Here is a 21,473-nt window from a genome sequence, read left to right on the forward strand (position 1 = left end):
TACCCTAGCCACAATCATTACCCTAGCCACATCCCTTACCCTAGCCACAACCATTACCCTAGCCACAACCCTTACCCTAGCCACAACCCTTACCCTAGCTACAACCCTTACCATAGCCACATCCATTACCCTAGCCACAACCATTACCCTAGGCACAACCATTACCCGAGCCACATCCTTTACCCGAGCCACATCCCTTACCCTAGCCACAACCCTTACCCTAGCCACATCCATTACTCTAGCCACAACCATTACCCTAGCCACAACCATTACCCTAGCCACATCCCTTACCCTAGCCACAACCCTTACCCTAGCCACATCCCTTACCCTAGCCACAACCCTTACCCTAGCCACAACCCTTACCCTAGCCACAACCCTTACCCTAGCCACAACCATTACCCTAGCCACAACCCTTACCCTAGCCACAACCATTACCCTAGGCACAACCATTACCCGAGCCACATCCCTTACCCGAGCCACATCCCTTACCCTAGCCACAACCCTTACCATAGCCACATCCATTACCCTAGCCACAACCCTAACCCTAGCCACAACCATTACCCTAGCCACAACCCTTACCCTAGCCACATCCCTTACCCTAGCCACAACCCTTACCCTAGCCACAACCCTTACCCTAGCCACAACCCTTACCCTAGCCACAACCCTTACCCTAGCCACAACCATTACCCTAGGCACAACCATTACCCGAGCCACATCCCTTACCCGAGCCACATCCCTTACCCTAGCCACAACCCTTACCATAGCCACATCCATTACCCTAGCCACAACCATTACCCTAGCCACAACCATTACCCTAGCCACAACCCTAACCCTAGCCACAACCATTACCCTAGCCACAACCATTACCCTAGCTACATCCCTTACCCTTACCCTAGCCACAACCCTTACCCTAGCCACAACCCTTACCCTAGCCACAACCATTACCCTAGCCACAATCATTACCCTAGCCACATCCCTTACCCTAGCCACAACCCTAACCCTAGCCACAACCATTACCCTAGCCACAACCCTTACCCTAGCCACATCCCTTACCCTAGCCACAACCCTTACCCTAGCCACAACCCTTACCCTAGCCACAACCATTACCCTAGCCACAACCCTTACCCTAGCCACATCCTAGCCACATCCCTTACCCTAGCCACATCCCTTACCCTAGCCACAACCCTTACCCTAGCCACATCCCTTACCCTAGCCACAACCCTTACCCTAGCCACAACCATTACCCTAGCCACAATCATTACCCTAGCCACATCCCTTACCCTAGCCACAACCATTACCCTAGCCACAACCCTTACCCTAGCCACAACCCTTACCCTAGCTACAACCCTTACCATAGCCACATCCATTACCCTAGCCACAACCATTACCCTAGGCACAACCATTACCCGAGCCACATCCTTTACCCGAGCCACATCCCTTACCCTAGCCACAACCCTTACCATAGCCACATCCATTACTCTAGCCACAACCATTACCCTAGCCACAACCATTACCCTAGCCACATCCCTTACCCTAGCCACAACCCTTACCCTAGCCACATCCCTTACCCTAGCCACAACCCTTACCCTAGCCACAACCCTTACCCTAGCCACAACCCTTACCCTAGCCACAACCATTACCCTAGCCACAACCCTTACCCTAGCCACAACCATTACCCTAGGCACAACCATTACCCGAGCCACATCCCTTACCCTAGCCACAACCCTTACCATAGCCACATCCATTACCCTAGCCACAACCCTAACCCTAGCCACAACCATTACCCTAGCCACAACCATTACCCTAGCTACATCCCTTACCCTTACCCTAGCCACAACCCTTACCCTAGCCACAACCCTTACCCTAGCCACAATCATTACCCTAGCCACATCCCTTACCCTAGCCACAACCCTAACCTTAGCCACAACCATTACCCTAGCCACAACCATTACCCTAGCTACATCCCTTACCCTTACCCTAGCCACAATCATTACCCTAGCCACAACCATTACCCTAGCCACATCCCTTACCCTAGCCACAACCCTTACCCTAGCCACATCCCTTACCCTACCCACATCCCTTACCCTAGCCACATCCCTTACCCTAGCCACAACCCTTACCCTAGCCACATCCCTTACCCTAGCCACAACCCTTACCCTAGCCACAACCCTTACCCTAGCCACAACCCTTACCCTAGCCACAACCATTACCCTAGCCACAACCCTTACCCTAGCCACAACCATTACCCTAGGCACAACCATTACCCGAGCCACATCCCTTACCCGAGCCACATCCCTTACCCTAGCCACAACCCTTACCATAGCCACATCCATTACCCTAGCCACAACCATTACCCTAGCCACAACCATTACCCTAGCCACAACCCTAACCCTAGCCACAACCATTACCCTAGCCACAACCATTACCCTAGCTACATCCCTTACCTTTACCCTAGCCACAACCATTACCCTAGCCACAACCATTACCCTAGCCACATCCCTTACCCTAGCCACAACCCTTACCCTAGCCACAACCCTTACCCTAGCCACAACCCTTACCCTAGCCACAACCCTTACCCTAGCCACAACCCTAAACCTAGCCACAACCATTACCCTAGCCACATCCCTTAACCTAGCCACAACCATTACCTGAGCCACATCCATTACCCTAGCCACATACCTTACCCTAGCCACAACCCTTACCCTAGCCACAACCCTTACCCTAGCCACATCCCTTAACCTACCCACATCCCTTACCCTAGCCACATCCCTTACCCTAGCCACAACCCTTACCCTAGCCACATCCCTTACCCTAGCCACAACCCTTACCCTAGCCACAACCCTTACCCTAGCCACAACCATTACCCTAGCCACAACCCTTACCCTAGCCACATCCTAGCCACATCCCTTACCCTAGCCACTTCCCTTACCCTAGCCACATCCCTTACCCTAGCCACAACCCTTACCCTAGCCACAACCATTACCCTAGCCACAACCCTTACCCTAGCCACAACCCTTACCCTAGCCACAACCCTTACCATAGCCACATCCATTACCCTAGCCACAACCATTACCCTAGGCACAACCATTACCCGAGCCACATCCTTTACCCGAGCCACATCCCTTATCCTAGCCACAACCCTTACCATAGCCACATCCATTACTCTAGCCACAACCATTACCCTAGCCACAACCATTACCCTAGCCACATCCCTTACCCTAGCCACAACCCTTACCCTAGCCACATCCCTTACCCTAGCCACAACCCTTACCCTAGCCACAACCCTTACCCTAGCCACAACCCTTACCCTAGCCACAACCATTACCCTAGCCACAACCCTTACCCTAGCCACAACCATTACCCTAGGCACAACCATTACCCGAGCCACATCCCTTACCCGAGCCACATCCCTTACCCTAGCCACAACCCTTACCATAGCCACATCCATTACCCTAGCCACAACCATTACCCTAGCCACAACCATTACCCTAGCCACAACCCTTACCCTAGCCACAACCCTTACCCTAGCCACAACCATTACCCTAGCCACAACCCTTACCCTAGCCACATCCTAGCCACATCCCTTACCCTAGCCACATCCCTTACCCTAGCCACAACCCTTACCCTAGCCACATCCCTTACCCTAGCCACAACCCTTACCCTAGCCACAACCATTACCCTAGCCACAATCATTACCCTAGCCACATCCCTTACCCTAGCCACAACCATTACCCTAGCCACAACCCTTACCCTAGCCACAACCCTTACCCTAGCCACAACCCTTACCATAGCCACATCCATTACCCTAGCCACAACCTTTACCCTAGGCACAACCATTACCCGAGCCACATCCTTTACCCGAGCCACATCCCTTACCCTAGCCACAACCCTTACCATAGCCACATCCATTACTCTAGCCACAACCATTACCCTAGCCACAACCATTACCCTAGCCACATCCCTTACCCTAGCCACAACCCTTACCCGAGCCACATCCCTTACCCTAGCCACAACCCTTACCCTAGCCACAACCATTACCCTAGCCACAACCCTTACCCTAGCCACAACCATTACCCTAGGCACAACCATTACCCGAGCCACATCCCTTACCCGAGCCACATCCCTTACCCTAGCCACAACCCTTACCATAGCCACATCCATTACCCTAGCCACAACCCTAACCCTAGCCACAACCATTACCCTAGCCACAACCATTACCCTAGCTACATCCCTTACCCTTACCCTAGCCACAACCCTTACCCTAGCCACAACCCTTACCCTAGCCACAATCATTACCCTAGCCACATCCCTTACCCTAGCCACAACCCTAACCCTAGCCACAACCATTACCCTAGCCACAACCATTACCCTAGCTACATCCCTTACCCTTACCCTAGCCACAACCATTACCCTAGCCACAACCATTACCCTAGCCACATCCCTTACCCTAGCCACAACCCTTACCCTAGCCACAACCCTTACCCTATCCACAACCCTTACCCTAGCCACAACCCTTACCCTAGCCACAACCCTAACCCTAGCCACAACCCTAACCCTAGCCACAACCATTACCCTAGCCACATCCCTTAACCTAGCCACAACCATTATCTGAGCCACATCCATTACCCTAGCCACATCCCTTACCCTAGCCACACCATTACCCGAGCCACATCCATTACCCTAGCCACATACCTTACCCTAGCCACAACCCTTACCCTAGCCACATCCCTTACCCTAGCCACATCCCTTAACCTACCCACATCCCTTACCCTAGCCACATCCCTTACCCTAGCCACATCCCTTACCCTAGCCACATCCCTTACCCTACCCACATCCCTTACCCTAGCCACATCCCTTACCCTAGCCACATCCCTTACCCTAGCCACATCCCTTACCCTAGCCACAACCCTTACCCTAGCCACATCCCTTACCCTAGCCACAACCCTTACCCTAGCCACAACCATTACCCTAGCCACAATCATTACCCTAGCCACATCCCTTACCCTAGCCACAACCATTACCCTAGCCACAACCCTTACCCTAGCCACAACCCTTACCCTAGCTACAACCCTTACCATAGCCACATCCATTACCCTAGCCACAACCATTACCCTAGGCACAACCATTACCCGAGCCACATCCTTTACCCGAGCCACATCCCTTACCCTAGCCACAACCCTTACCATAGCCACATCCATTACTCTAGCCACAACCATTACCCTAGCCACAACCATTACCCTAGCCACATCCCTTACCCTAGCCACAACCCTTACCCTAGCCACATCCCTTACCCTAGCCACAACCCTTACCCTAGCCACAACCCTTACCCTGGCCACAACCCTTACCCTAGCCACAACCATTACCCTAGCCACAACCCTTACCCTAGCCACAACCATTACCCTAGGCACAACCATTACCCGAGCCACATCCCTTACCCGAGCCACATCCCTTACCCTAGCCACAACCCTTACCATAGCCACATCCATTACCCTAGCCACATCCCTTACCCTACCCACATCCCTTACCCTAGCCACATCCCTTACCCTAGCCACATCCCTTACCCTAGCCACATCCCTTACCCTAGCCACAACCCTTACCCTAGCCACATCCCTTACCCTAGCCACAACCCTTACCCTAGCCACAACCATTACCCTAGCCACAATCATTACCCTAGCCACATCCCTTACCCTAGCCACAACCATTACCCTAGCCACAACCCTTACCCTAGCCACAACCCTTACCCTAGCTACAACCCTTACCATAGCCACATCCATTACCCTAGCCACAACCATTACCCTAGGCACAACCATTACCCGAGCCACATCCTTTACCCGAGCCACATCCCTTACCCTAGCCACAACCCTTACCATAGCCACATCCATTACTCTAGCCACAACCATTACCCTAGCCACAACCATTACCCTAGCCACATCCCTTACCCTAGCCACAACCCTTACCCTAGCCACATCCCTTACCCTAGCCACAACCCTTACCCTAGCCACAACCCTTACCCTAGCCACAACCCTTACCCTAGCCACAACCATTACCCTAGCCACAACCCTTACCCTAGCCACAACCATTACCCTAGGCACAACCATTACCCGAGCCACATCCCTTACCCGAGCCACATCCCTTACCCTAGCCACAACCCTTACCATAGCCACATCCATTACCCTAGCCACAACCCTAACCCTAGCCACAACCATTACCCTAGCCACAACCCTTACCCTAGCCACATCCCTTACCCTAGCCACAACCCTTACCCTAGCCACAACCCTTACCCTAGCCACAACCCTTACCCTAGCCACAACCCTTACCCTAGCCACAACCATTACCCTAGCCACAACCCTTACCATAGCCACATCCATTACCCTAGCCACAACCATTACCCTAGCCACAACCATTACCCTAGCCACAACCCTAACCCTAGCCACAACCATTACCCTAGCCACAACCATTACCCTAGCTACATCCCTTACCCTTACCCTAGCCACAACCCTTACCCTAGCCACAACCCTTACCCTAGCCACAACCATTACCCTAGCCACAATCATTACCCTAGCCACATCCCTTACCCTAGCCACAACCCTAACCCTAGCCACAACCATTACCCTAGCCACAACCCTTACCCTAGCCACATCCCTTACCCTAGCCACAACCCTTACCCTAGCCACAACCCTTACCCTAGCCACAACCATTACCCTAGCCACAACCCTTACCCTAGCCACATCCTAGCCACATCCCTTACCCTAGCCACATCCCTTACCCTAGCCACAACCCTTACCCTAGCCACAACCCTTACCCTAGCCACAACCCTTACCCTAGCCACAACCATTACCCTAGCCACAATCATTACCCTAGCCACATCCCTTACCCTAGCCACAACCATTACCCTAGCCACAACCCTTACCCTAGCCACAACCCTTACCCTAGCTACAACCCTTACCATAGCCACATCCATTACCCTAGCCACAACCATTACCCTAGGCACAACCATTACCCGAGCCACATCCTTTACCCGAGCCACATCCCTTACCCTAGCCACAACCCTTACCATAGCCACATCCATTACTCTAGCCACAACCATTACCCTAGCCACAACCATCACCCTAGCCACATCCCTTACCCTAGCCACAACCCTTACCCTAGCCACATCCCTTACCCTAGCCACAACCCTTACCCTAGCCACAACCCTTACCCTAGCCACAACCCTTACCCTAGCCACAACCATTACCCTAGCCACAACCCTTACCCTAGCCACAACCATTACCCTAGGCACAACCATTACCCGAGCCACATCCCTTACCCGAGCCACATCCCTTACCCTAGCCACAACCCTTACCATAGCCACATCCATTACCCTAGCCACAACCCTAACCCTAGCCACAACCATTACCCTAGCCACAACCATTACCCTAGCTACATCCCTTACCCTTACCCTAGCCACAACCCTTACCCTAGCCACAACCCTTACCCTAGCCACAATCATTACCCTAGCCACATCCCTTACCCTAGCCACAACCCTAACCTTAGCCACAACCATTACCCTAGCCACAACCATTACCCTAGCTACATCCCTTACCCTTACCCTAGCCACAATCATTACCCTAGCCACAACCATTACCCTAGCCACATCCCTTACCCTAGCCACAACCCTTACCCTAGCCACATCCCTTACCCTACCCACATCCCTTACCCTAGCCACATCCCTTACCCTAGCCACAACCCTTACCCTAGCCACATCCCTTACCCTAGCCACAACCCTTACCCTAGCCACAACCCTTACCCTAGCCACAACCCTTACCCTAGCCACAACCATTACCCTAGCCACAACCCTTACCCTAGCCACAACCATTACCCTAGGCACAACCATTACCCGAGCCACATCCCTTACCCGAGCTACATCCCTTACCCTAGCCACAACCCTTACCATAGCCACATCCATTACCCTAGCCACAACCATTACCCTAGCCACAACCCTAACCCTAGCCACAACCATTACCCTAGCCACAACCATTACCCTAGCTACATCCCTTACCCTTACCCTAGCCACAACCATTACCCTAGCCACAACCATTACCCTAGCCACATCCCTTACCCTAGCCACAACCCTTACCCTAGCCACAACCCTTACCCTAGCCACAACCCTTACCCTAGCCACAACCCTTACCCTAGCCACAACCCTAACCCTAGCCACAACCATTACCCTAGCCACATCCCTTAACCTAGCCACAACCATTACCTGAGCCACATCCATTACCCTAGCCACATACCTTACCCTAGCCACAACCCTTACCCTAGCCACAACCCTTACCCTAGCCACATCCCTTACCCTACCCACATCCCTTACCCTAGCCACATCCCTTACCCTAGCCACAACCCTTACCCTAGCCACATCCCTTACCCTAGCCACAACCCTTACCCTAGCCACAACCCTTACCCTAGCCACAACCATTACCCTAGCCACAACCCTTACCCTAGCCACATCCTAGCCACATCCCTTACCCTAGCCACATCCCTTACCCTAGCCACATCCCTTACCCTAGCCACAACCCTTACCCTAGCCACATCCCTTACCCTAGCCACAACCCTTACCCTAGCCACAACCATTACCCTAGCCACAATCATTACCCTAGCCACATCCCTTACCCTAGCCACAACCATTACCCTAGCCACAACCCTTACCCTAGCCACAACCCTTACCCTAGCCACAACCCTTACCATAGCCACATCCATTACCCTAGCCACAACCATTACCCTAGGCACAACCATTACCCGAGCCACATCCTTTACCCGAGCCACATCCCTTACCCTAGCCACAACCCTTACCATAGCCACATCCATTACTCTAGCCACAACCATTACCCTAGCCACAACCATTACCCTAGCCACATCCCTTACCCTAGCCACAACCCTTACCCTAGCCACATCCCTTACCCTAGCCACAACCCTTACCCTAGCCACAACCCTTACCCTAGCCACAACCATTACCCTAGCCACAACCCTTACCCTAGCCACATCCTAGCCACATCCCTTACCCTAGCCACATCCCTTACCCTAGCCACATCCCTTACCCTAGCCACAACCCTTACCCTAGCCACATCCCTTACCCTAGCCACAACCCTTACCCTAGCCACAACCATTACCCTAGCCACAATCATTACCCTAGCCACATCCCTTACCCTAGCCACAACCATTACCCTAGCCACAACCCTTACCCTAGCCACAACCCTTACCCTAGCCACAACCCTTACCATAGCCACATCCATTACCCTAGCCACAACCATTACCCTAGGCACAACCATTACCCGAGCCACATCCTTTACCCGAGCCACATCCCTTACCCTAGCCACAACCCTTACCATAGCCACATCCATTACTCTAGCCACAACCATTACCCTAGCCACAACCATTACCCTAGCCACATCCCTTACCCTAGCCACAACCCTTACCCTAGCCACATCCCTTACCCTAGCCACAACCCTTACCCTAGCCACAACCCTTACCCTAGCCACAACCCTTACCCTAGCCACAACCATTACCCTAGCCACAACCCTTACCCTAGCCACAACCATTACCCTAGGCACAACCATTACCCGAGCCACATCCCTTACCCGAGCCACATCCCTTACCCTAGCCACAACCCTTACCATAGCCACATCCATTACCCTAGCCACAACCATTACCCTAGCCACAACCATTACCCTAGCCACAACCCTTACCCTAGCCACAACCCTTACCCTAGCCACAACCATTACCCTAGCCACAACCCTTACCCTAGCCACATCCTAGCCACATCCCTTACCCTAGCCACATCCCTTACCCTAGCCACAACCCTTACCCTAGCCACATCCCTTACCCTAGCCACAACCCTTACCCTAGCCACAACCATTACCCTAGCCACAATCATTACCCTAGCCACATCCCTTACCCTAGCCACAACCATTACCCTAGCCACAACCCTTACCCTAGCCACAACCCTTACCCTAGCCACAACCCTTACCATAGCCACATCCATTACCCTAGCCACAACCTTTACCCTAGGCACAACCATTACCCGAGCCACATCCTTTACCCGAGCCACATCCCTTACCCTAGCCACAACCCTTACCATAGCCACATCCATTACTCTAGCCACAACCATTACCCTAGCCACAACCATTACCCTAGCCACATCCCTTACCCTAGCCACAACCCTTACCCTAGCCACATCCCTTACCCTAGCCACAACCCTTACCCTAGCCACAACCCTTACCCTAGCCACAACCCTTACCCTAGCCACAACCATTACCCTAGCCACAACCCTTACCCTAGCCACAACCATTACCCTAGGCACAACCATTACCCGAGCCACATCCCTTACCCGAGCCACATCCCTTACCCTAGCCACAACCCTTACCATAGCCACATCCATTACCCTAGCCACAACCCTAACCCTAGCCACAACCATTACCCTAGCCACAACCATTACCCTAGCTACATCCCTTACCCTTACCCTAGCCACAACCCTTACCCTAGCCACAACCCTTACCCTAGCCACAATCATTACCCTAGCCACATCCCTTACCCTAGCCACAACCCTAACCCTAGCCACAACCATTACCCTAGCCACAACCATTACCCTAGCTACATCCCTTACCCTTACCCTAGCCACAACCATTACCCTAGCCACAACCATTACCCTAGCCACATCCCTTACCCTAGCCACAACCCTTACCCTAGCCACAACCCTTACCCTATCCACAACCCTTACCCTAGCCACAACCCTTACCCTAGCCACAACCCTAACCCTAGCCACAACCCTAACCCTAGCCACAACCATTACCCTAGCCACATCCCTTAACCTAGCCACAACCATTATCTGAGCCACATCCATTACCCTAGCCACATCCCTTACCCTAGCCACACCATTACCCGAGCCACATCCATTACCCTAGCCACATACCTTACCCTAGCCACAACCCTTACCCTAGCCACATCCCTTACCCTAGCCACATCCCTTACCCTACCCACATCCCTTACCCTAGCCACATCCCTTACCCTAGCCACATCCCTTACCCTAGCCACATCCCTTACCCTACCCACATCCCTTACCCTAGCCACATCCCTTACCCTAGCCACATCCCTTACCCTAGCCACATCCCTTACCCTAGGCACAACCCTTACCCTAGCCACATCCCTTACCCTAGCCACAACCCTTACCCTAGCCACAACCATTACCCTAGCCACAATCATTACCCTAGCCACATCCCTTACCCTAGCCACAACCATTACCCTAGCCACAACCCTTACCCTAGCCACAACCCTTACCCTAGCCACAACCCTTACCATAGCCACATCCATTACCCTAGCCACAACCATTACCCTAGGCACAACCATTACCCGAGCCACATCCTTTACCCGAGCCACATCCCTTACCCTAGCCACAACCCTTACCATAGCCACATCCATTACTCTAGCCACAACCATTACCCTAGCCACAACCATTACCCTAGCCACATCCCTTACCCTAGCCACAACCCTTACCCTAGCCACATCCCTTACCCTAGCCACAACCCTTACCCTAGCCACAACCCTTACCCTAGCCACAACCCTTACCCTAGCCACAACCATTACCCTAGCCACAACCCTTACCCTAGCCACAACCATTACCCTAGGCACAACCATTACCCGAGCCACATCCCTTACCCGAGCCACATCCCTTACCCTAGCCACAACCCTTACCATAGCCACATCCATTACCCTAGCCACAACCATTACCCTAGCCACAACCATTACCCTAGCCACAACCCTTACCCTAGCCACAACCCTTACCCTAGCCACAACCATTACCCTAGCCACAACCCTTACCCTAGCCACATCCTAGCCACATCCCTTACCCTAGCCACATCCCTTACCCTAGCCACAACCCTTACCCTAGCCACATCCCTTACCCTAGCCACAACCCTTACCCTAGCCACAACCATTACCCTAGCCACAATCATTACCCTAGCCACATCCCTTACCCTAGCCACAACCATTACCCTAGCCACAACCCTTACCCTAGCCACAACCCTTACCCTAGCCACAACCCTTACCATAGCCACATCCATTACCCTAGCCACAACCTTTACCCTAGGCACAACCATTACCCGAGCCACATCCTTTACCCGAGCCACATCCCTTACCCTAGCCACAACCCTTACCATAGCCACATCCATTACTCTAGCCACAACCATTACCCTAGCCACAACCATTACCCTAGCCACATCCCTTACCCTAGCCACAACCCTTACCCTAGCCACATCCCTTACCCTAGCCACAACCCTTACCCTAGCCACAACCCTTACCCTAGCCACAACCCTTACCCTAGCCACAACCATTACCCTAGCCACAACCCTTACCCTAGCCACAACCATTACCCTAGGCACAACCATTACCCGAGCCACATCCCTTACCCGAGCCACATCCCTTACCCTAGCCACAACCCTTACCATAGCCACATCCATTACCCTAGCCACAACCCTAACCCTAGCCACAACCATTACCCTAGCCACAACCATTACCCTAGCTACATCCCTTACCCTTACCCTAGCCACAACCCTTACCCTAGCCACAACCCTTACCCTAGCCACAATCATTACCCTAGCCACATCCCTTACCCTAGCCACAACCCTAACCCTAGCCACAACCATTACCCTAGCCACAACCATTACCCTAGCTACATCCCTTACCCTTACCCTAGCCACAACCATTACCCTAGCCACAACCATTACCCTAGCCACATCCCTTACCCTAGCCACAACCCTTATCCTAGCCACAACCCTTACCCTATCCACAACCCTTACCCTAGCCACAACCCTTACCCTAGCCACAACCCTAACCCTAGCCACAACCCTAACCCTAGCCACAACCATAACCCTAGCCACATCCCTTAACCTAGCCACAACCATTATCTGAGCCACATCTATTACCCTAGCCACATCCCTTACCCTAGCCACACCATTACCCGAGCCACATCCATTACCCTAGCCACATACCTTACCCTAGCCACAACCCTTACCCTAGCCACATCCCTTACCCTAGCCACATCCCTTACCCTACCCACATCCCTTACCCTAGCCACATCCCTTACCCTAGCCACAACCCTTACCCTAGCCACATCCCTTACCCTAGCCACAACCCTTACCCTAGCCACAACCCTTACCCTAGCCACAACCCTTACCCTAGCCACAACCATTACCCTAGCCACAACCCTTACCCTAGCCACAACCATTACCCTAGGCACAACCATTACCCGAGCCACATCCCTTACCCGAGCCACATCCCTTACCCTAGCCACAACCCTTACCATAGCCACATCCATTACCCTAGCCACAATCATTACCCTAGCCACATCCCTTACCCTAGCCACAACCCTAACCCTAGCCACAACCATTACCCTAGCCACAACCATTACCCTAGCTACATCCCTTACCCTTACCCTAGCCACAACCATTACCCTAGCCACAACCATTACCCTAGCCACATCCCTTACCCTAGCCACAACCCTTACCCTAGCCACAACCCTTACCCTATCCACAACCCTTACCCTAGCCACAACCCTTACCCTAGCCACAACCCTAACCCTAGCCACAACCCTAACCCTAGCCACAACCATTACCCTAGCCACATCCCTTAACCTAGCCACAACCATTATCTGAGCCACATCCATTACCCTAGCCACGTCCCTTACCCTAGCCACACCATTACCCGAGCCACATCCATTACCCTAGCCACATACCTTACCCTAGCCACAACCCTTACCCTAGCCACATCCCTTACCCTAGCCACATCCCTTACCCTACCCACATCCCTTACCCTAGCCACATCCCTTACCCTAGCCACAACCCTTACCCTAGCCACATCCCTTACCCTAGCCACAACCCTTACCCTAGCCACAACCCTTACCCTAGCCACAACCCTTACCCTAGCCACAACCATTACCCTAGCCACAACCCTTACCCTAGCCACAACCATTACCCTAGGCACAACCATTACCCGAGCCACATCCCTTACCCGAGCCACATTCCTTACCCTAGCCACAACCCTTACCATAGCCACATCCATTACCCTAGCCACAATCATTACCCTAGCCACAACCATTACCCTAGCCACAACCCTAACCCTAGCCACAACCATTACCCTAGCCACAACCATTACCCTAGCCACAACCATTACCCTAGCCACAACCATTACCCTAGCCACAACCCTAACCCTAGCCACAACCCTTACCCTAGCCACAACCATTACCCTAGCCACAACCATTACCCTAGCCACATCCCTTACCCTAGCCACAACCATTACCCTAGCCACAACCCTTACCCTAGCCACAACCCTTACCCTAGCCACAACCCTTACCCTAGCCACAACCCTAACCCTAGCCACAACCATTACCCTAGCCACATCCCTTAACCTAGCCACAACCATTACCTGAGCCACATCCATTACCCTAGCCACATCCCTTACCCTAGCCACACCATTACCTGAGCCACATCCATTACCCTAGCCACATACCTTACCCTAGCCACAACCATTACCCTAGCCACATCCCTTAACCTAGCCACAACCATTATCTGAGCCACATCTATTACCCGAGCCACATCCATTACCCTAGCCACATACCTTACCCTAGCCACAACCCTTACCCTAGCCACATCCCTTACCCTAGCCACATCCCTTACCCTACCCACATCCCTTACCCTAGCCACATCCCTTACCCTAGCCACAACCCTTACCCTAGCCACATCCCTTACCCTAGCCACAACCCTTACCCTAGCCACAACCCTTACCCTAGCCACAACCCTTACCCTAGCCACAACCATTACCCTAGCCACAACCCTTACCCTAGCCACAACCATTACCCTAGGCACAACCATTACCCGAGCCACATCCCTTACCCGAGCCACATCCCTTACCCTAGCCACAACCCTTACCATAGCCACATCCATTACCCTAGCCACAATCATTACCCTAGCCACATCCCTTACCCTAGCCACAACCCTAACCCTAGCCACAACCATTACCCTAGCCACAACCATTACCCTAGCTACATCCCTTACCCTTACCCTAGCCACAACCATTACCCTAGCCACAACCATTACCTAGCCACATCCCTTACCCTAGCCACAACCCTTACCCTAGCCACAACCCTTACCCTATCCACAACCCTTACCCTAGCCACAACCCTTACCCTAGCCACAACCCTAACCCTAGCCACAACCCTAACCCTAGCCACAACCATTACCCTAGCCACATCCCTTAACCTAGCCACAACCATTATCTGAGCCACATCCATTACCCTAGCCACATCCCTTACCCTAGCCACACCATTACCCGAGCCACATCCATTACCCTAGCCACATACCTTACCCTAGCCACAACCCTTACCCTAGCCACATCCCTTACCCTAGCCACATCCCTTACCCTACCCACATCCCTTACCCTAGCCACATCCCTTACCCTAGCCACAACCCTTACCCTAGCCACATCCCTTACCCTAGCCACAACCCTTACCCTAGCCACAACCCTTACCCTAGCCACAACCCTTACCCTAGCCACAACCATTACCCTAGCCACAACCCTTACCCTAGCCACAACCATTACCCTAGGCACAACCATTACCCGAGCCACATCCCTTACCCGAGCCACATCCCTTACCCTAGCCACAACCCTTACCATAGCCACATCCATTACCCTAGCCACAATCATTACCCTAGCCACAACCATTACCCTAGCCACAACCCTAACCCTAGCCACAACCATTACCCTAGCCACAACCATTACCCTAGCCACAACCATTACCCTAGCCACAACCATTACCCTAGCCACAACCCTAACCCTAGCCACAACCCTTACCCTAGCCACAACCATTACCCTAGCCACAACCATTACCCTAGCCACATCCCTTACCCTAGCCACAACCATTACCCTAGCCACAACCCTTACCCTAGCCACAACCCTTACCCTAGCCACAACCCTTACCCTAGCCACAACCCTAACCCTAGCCACAACCATTACCCTAGCCACATCCCTTAACCTAGCCACAACCATTACCTGAGCCACATCCATTACCCTAGCCACATCCCTTACCCTAGCCACACCATTACCTGAGCCACATCCATTACCCTAGCCACATACCTTACCCTAGCCACAACCCTTACCCTAGCCACAACCCTTACCCTAGCCACATCCCTTACCCTACCCACATCCCTTACCCTAGCCACATCCCTTACCCTAGCCACAACCCTTACCCTAGCCACATCCCTTACCCTAGCCACAACCCTTACCCTAGCCACAACCCTTACCCTAGCCACAACCATTACCCTAGCCACATCCCTTACCCTAGCCACAACCCTTACCCTAGCCACATCCCTTACCCTAGCCACAACCCTTACCCTAGCCACAACCATTACCCTAGCCACAATCATTACCCTAGCCACATCCCTTACCCTAACCACAACCATTACCCTAGCCACAACCCTTACCCTAGCCACAACCCTTACCCTAGCCACAACCCTTACCATAGCCACATCCATTACCCTAGCCACAACCATTACCCTATGCACAATCATTACCCGAGCCACATCCTTTACCCGAGCCACATCCCTTACCCTAGCCACAACCCTTACCATAGCCACATCCATTACTCTAGCCACAACCATTACCCTAGCCACAACCATTACCCTAGCCACATCCCTTACCCTAGCCACAACCCTTACCCTAGCCACATCCCTTACCCTAGCCACAACCCTTACCCTAGCCACAACCCTTACCCTAGCCACAACCCTTACCCTAGCCACAACCATTACTCTAGCCACAACCCTTACCCTAGCCACAACCATTACCCTAGGCTCAACCATTACCCTAGGCACAACCATTACCCGAGCCACATCCCTTACCCGAGCCACATCCCTTACCCTAGCCACAACCCTTACCATAGCCACATCCATTACCCTAGCCACAACCATTACCCTAGCCACAACCATTACCCTAGCCACAACCCTAACCCTAGCCACAACCATTACCCTAGCCACAACCATTACCCTAGCTACATCCCTTACCCTTACCCTAGCCACAACCATTACCCTAGCCACAACCATTACCCTAGCCACATCCCTTACCCTAGCCACAACCCTTACCCTAGCCACAACCCTTACCCTAGCCACAACCCTTACCCTAGCCACAACCCTTACCCTAGCCACAACCCTTACCCTAGCCACAACCCTAACCCTAGCCACAACCATTACCCTAGCCACATCCCTTAACCTAGCCACAACCATTACCTGAGCCACATCCATTACCCTAGCCACATCCCTTACCCTAGCCACACCATTACCCGAGCCACATCCATTACCCTAGCCACATACCTTACCCTAGCCACAACCCTTACCCTAGCCACAACCCTTACCCTAGCCACATCCCTTACCCTACCCACATCCCTTACCCTAGCCACATCCCTTACCCTAGCCACAACCCTTACCCTAGCCACATCCCTTACCCTAGCCACAACCCTTACCCTAGCCACAACCCTTACCCTAGCCACAACCATTACCCTAGCCACAACCCTTACCCTAGCCACATCCTAGCCACATCCCTTACCCTAGCCACATCCCTTACCCTAGCCACATCCCTTACCCTAGCCACAACCCTTACCCTAGCCACATCCCTTACCCTAGCCACAACCCTTACCCTAGCCACAACCATTACCCTAGCCACAATCATTACCCTAGCCACATCCCTTACCCTAGCCACAACCCTTACCCTAGCCACAACCCTTACCCTAGCCACAACCCTTACCCTAGCCACAACCCTTACCATAGCCACATCCATTACCCTAGCCACAACCATTACCCTAGGCACAACCATTACCCGAGCCACATCCTTTACCCGAGCCACATCCCTTACCCTAGCCACAACCCTTACCATAGCCACATCCATTACTCTAGCCACAACCATTACCCTAGCCACAACCATTACCCTAGCCACATCCCTTACCCTAGCCACAACCATTACCCTAGCCACAACCATTACCCTAGCTACATCCCTTACCCATACCCTAGCCACAACCACTACCATAGCCACAACCATTACCCGAGCCACATCCTTTACCCGAGCCACATCCCTTACCCTAGCCACAACCCTTACCATAGCCACATCCATTACTCTAGCCACAACCATTACCCTAGCCACAACCATTACCCTAGCCACATCCCTTACCCTAGCCACAACCATTACCCTAGCCACAACCATTACCCTAGCCACAACCATTACCCTAGCTACATCCCTTACCCTTACCCTAGCCACAACCACTACCATAGCCACAACCATTACCCTAGCCACATCCCTTACCCTAGCCACAACCATTACCCTAGCCACATCCCTTACCCTAGCCACAACCCTTATCCTAGCCACAACCCTTACCCTAGCCACCACCCTTACCCTAGCCACAACCCTTACCCTAGCCACAACCCTTACCCTAGCCACAACCCTAACCCTAGCCACAACCATTACCCTAGCCACATCCCTTAGTCGAGCCACATCCATTACCCGAGCCACATCCATTACCCTAGCCACATCCCTTACCCTAGCCACACCATTACCCGAGCCACATCTATTACCCTAGCCACATCCCTTACCCTAGCCACAACCCTTACCCTAGCCACAACCCTTACCCTAGCCACATCCCTTACCCTAGCCACAACCCTTACCCTAGCCACATCCCTTACCCTAGCCACACCCCTTACCCTAGCCACAACCCTTACCCTAGCCACAACCCTAACCCTAGCCACAACCCTTACCCTAGCCACAACCCTAACCCTAGTCACATCCCTTACCTTAGCCACATCCCTTACCCTAGCCACAACCCTTACCCTAGCCACATCCCTTACCCTAGCCACAACCCTTACCCTAGCCACAACCCTTACCCTAGCCACAACCCTAACCCTAGCCACATCCCTTACCCTAGCCACATCCCTTACCCTAGCCACAACCCTTACCCTAGCCACAACCCTTACCCTAGCCACAACCCTTACCCTACCCACATCCCTTACCCTAGCCACATCCCTTACCCTAGCCACAACCCTAACCCTAGCCACAACCCTTACCCTAGCCACATCCCTTACCCTAGCCACATCCCTTACCCTAGCCACAACCCTTACCCTAGCCACAACCCTTACCCTAGCCACAACCATTACCCTAGCCACAACCCTTACCCTAGCCACATCCTAGCCACATCCCTTACCCTAGCCACATCCCTTACCCTAGCCACATCCCTTACCCTAGCCACAACCCTTACCCTAGCCACATCCCTTACCCTAGCCACAACCCTTACCCTAGCCACAACCATTACCCTAGCCACAATCATTACCCTAGCCACATCCCTTACCCTAGCCACAACCATTACCCTAGCCACAACCCTTACCCTAGCCACAACCCTTACCCTAGCCACAACCCTTACCATAGCCACATCCATTACCCTAGCCACAACCATTACCCTAGGCACAACCATTACCCGAGCCACATCCTTTACCCGAGCCACATCCCTTACCCTAGCCACAACCCTTACCATAGCCACATCCATTACTCTAGCCACAACCATTACCCTAGCCACAACCATTACCCTAGCCACATCACTTACCCTAGCGACAACCATTACCCTAGCCACAACCATTACCCTAGCCACAACCATTACCCTAGCTACATCCCTTACCCTTACCCTAGCCACAACCACTACCATAGCCACAACCATTACCCTAGCCACATCCCTTACCCTAGCCACAACCATTACCCTAGCCACATCCCTTACCCTAGCCACAACCCTTATCCTAGCCACAACCCTTACCCTAGCCACAACCCTTACCCTAGCCACAACCCTAACCCTAGCCACAACCATTACCCTAGCCACATCCCTTACCCGAGCCACATCCTTTACCCGAGCCACATCCCTTACCCTAGCCACAACCCTTACCATAGCCACATCCATTACTCTAGCCACAACCATTACCCTAGCCACAACCATTACCCTAGCCACATCCCTTACCCTAGCCACAACCATTACCCTAGCCACAACCATTACCCTAGCCACAACCATTACCCTAGCTACATCCCTTACCCTTACCCTAGCCACAACCACTACCATAGCCACAACCATTACCCTAGCCACATCCCTTACCCTAGCCACAACCATTACCCTAGCCACATCCCTTACCCTAGCCACAACCCTTATCCTAGCCACAACCCTTACCCTAGCCACCACCCTTACCCTAGCCACAACCCTTACCCTAGCCACAACCCTTACCCTAGCCACAACCCTAACCCTAGCCACAACCATTACCCTAGCCACATGCCTTAGTCGAGCCACATCCATTACCCGAGCCACATCCATTCCCCTAGCCACATCCCTTACCCTAGCCACACCATTACCCGAGCCACATCTATTACCCTAGCCACATCCCTTACCCTAGCCACAACCCTTACCCTAGCCACAACCCTTACCCTAGCCACATCCCTTACCCTAGCCACATCCCTTACCCTAGCCACATCCCTTACCCTAGCCACACCCCTTACCCTAGCCACAACCCTTACCCTAGCCACAACCCTAACCCTAACCACAACCCTTACCCTAGCCACAACCCTAACCCTAGTCACATCCCTTACCTTAGCCACATCCCTTACCCTAGCCACAACCCTTACCCTAGCCACATCCCTTACCCTAGCCACAACCCTTACCCTAGCCACAACCCTTACCCTAGCCACAACCCTTACCCTAGCCACAACCCTTACCCTAGCTTCATGTCCACACCCCAGTTCAACCCTAACCCCATTATCTTACAGTTAGACAGTGCAGATGGTTATGTTTAAAGTACTGTAACTGTCCAGCGTTTCCAGATCTCTATGAAATATGACCCATAGTTAATTACAATATGAGTTAAATTGTGTTCCTTCCAAAAAAAATGTAATTAAGAATGTTAAAAAGCAGCTTTTCTGTGTTGGAATGGTGTGGGCATACCCCAACAACAGAATGGTGTGGGTGTACAGTGTACCGGTCATTTAAAATATTAATGTGAGTAAACTGCTGATTGGCCAGCTCATCCTCCTCTAGACTGCTGATTGGCCAGCTCATCCTCTTCAGGAGTATGACATCATACTCTATGAGGAGATAGCAAGCCTTTTTGAAACAGTCACTTTGAGTTTTTCTCCAAGTTATACTTTGGCCACAAAAACGAGTATAGGACAAGTCAACAACATTATTTGGGTATGAGTTAGCAGAATATGAAAAGAAAAGTGAGATTTTCACTGAACAGTTACTTTAAAACAATGGGATTAGGATTTAACCGGCTTGTGGACATGAACCTAAGGTTAGGGTTATGGCGAGGGTTAGGGTTACTGCTGTAAGTACAATGTATTACAATTCTAGAGTTAGGGTTAGGGTCATTGCTTTTAAGTGAAGGAGT

The 21,473-nt window shown here is 52.6% G+C and overlaps 1 protein-coding gene across 1 annotated transcript in view; it reads left to right on the plus strand.

The window, feature by feature from the left end:
• Positions 1-21,473, plus strand: part of LOC129833290 (sphingosine kinase 1-like) — a 50,613-nt gene that overhangs the window by 24,108 nt on the left and 5,032 nt on the right. The window lies entirely within an intron of this gene.

This window comes from Salvelinus fontinalis, chromosome 34, assembly GCF_029448725.1.
Source record: "Salvelinus fontinalis isolate EN_2023a chromosome 34, ASM2944872v1, whole genome shotgun sequence".
Lineage (NCBI taxonomy): Eukaryota > Metazoa > Chordata > Actinopteri > Salmoniformes > Salmonidae > Salvelinus > Salvelinus fontinalis.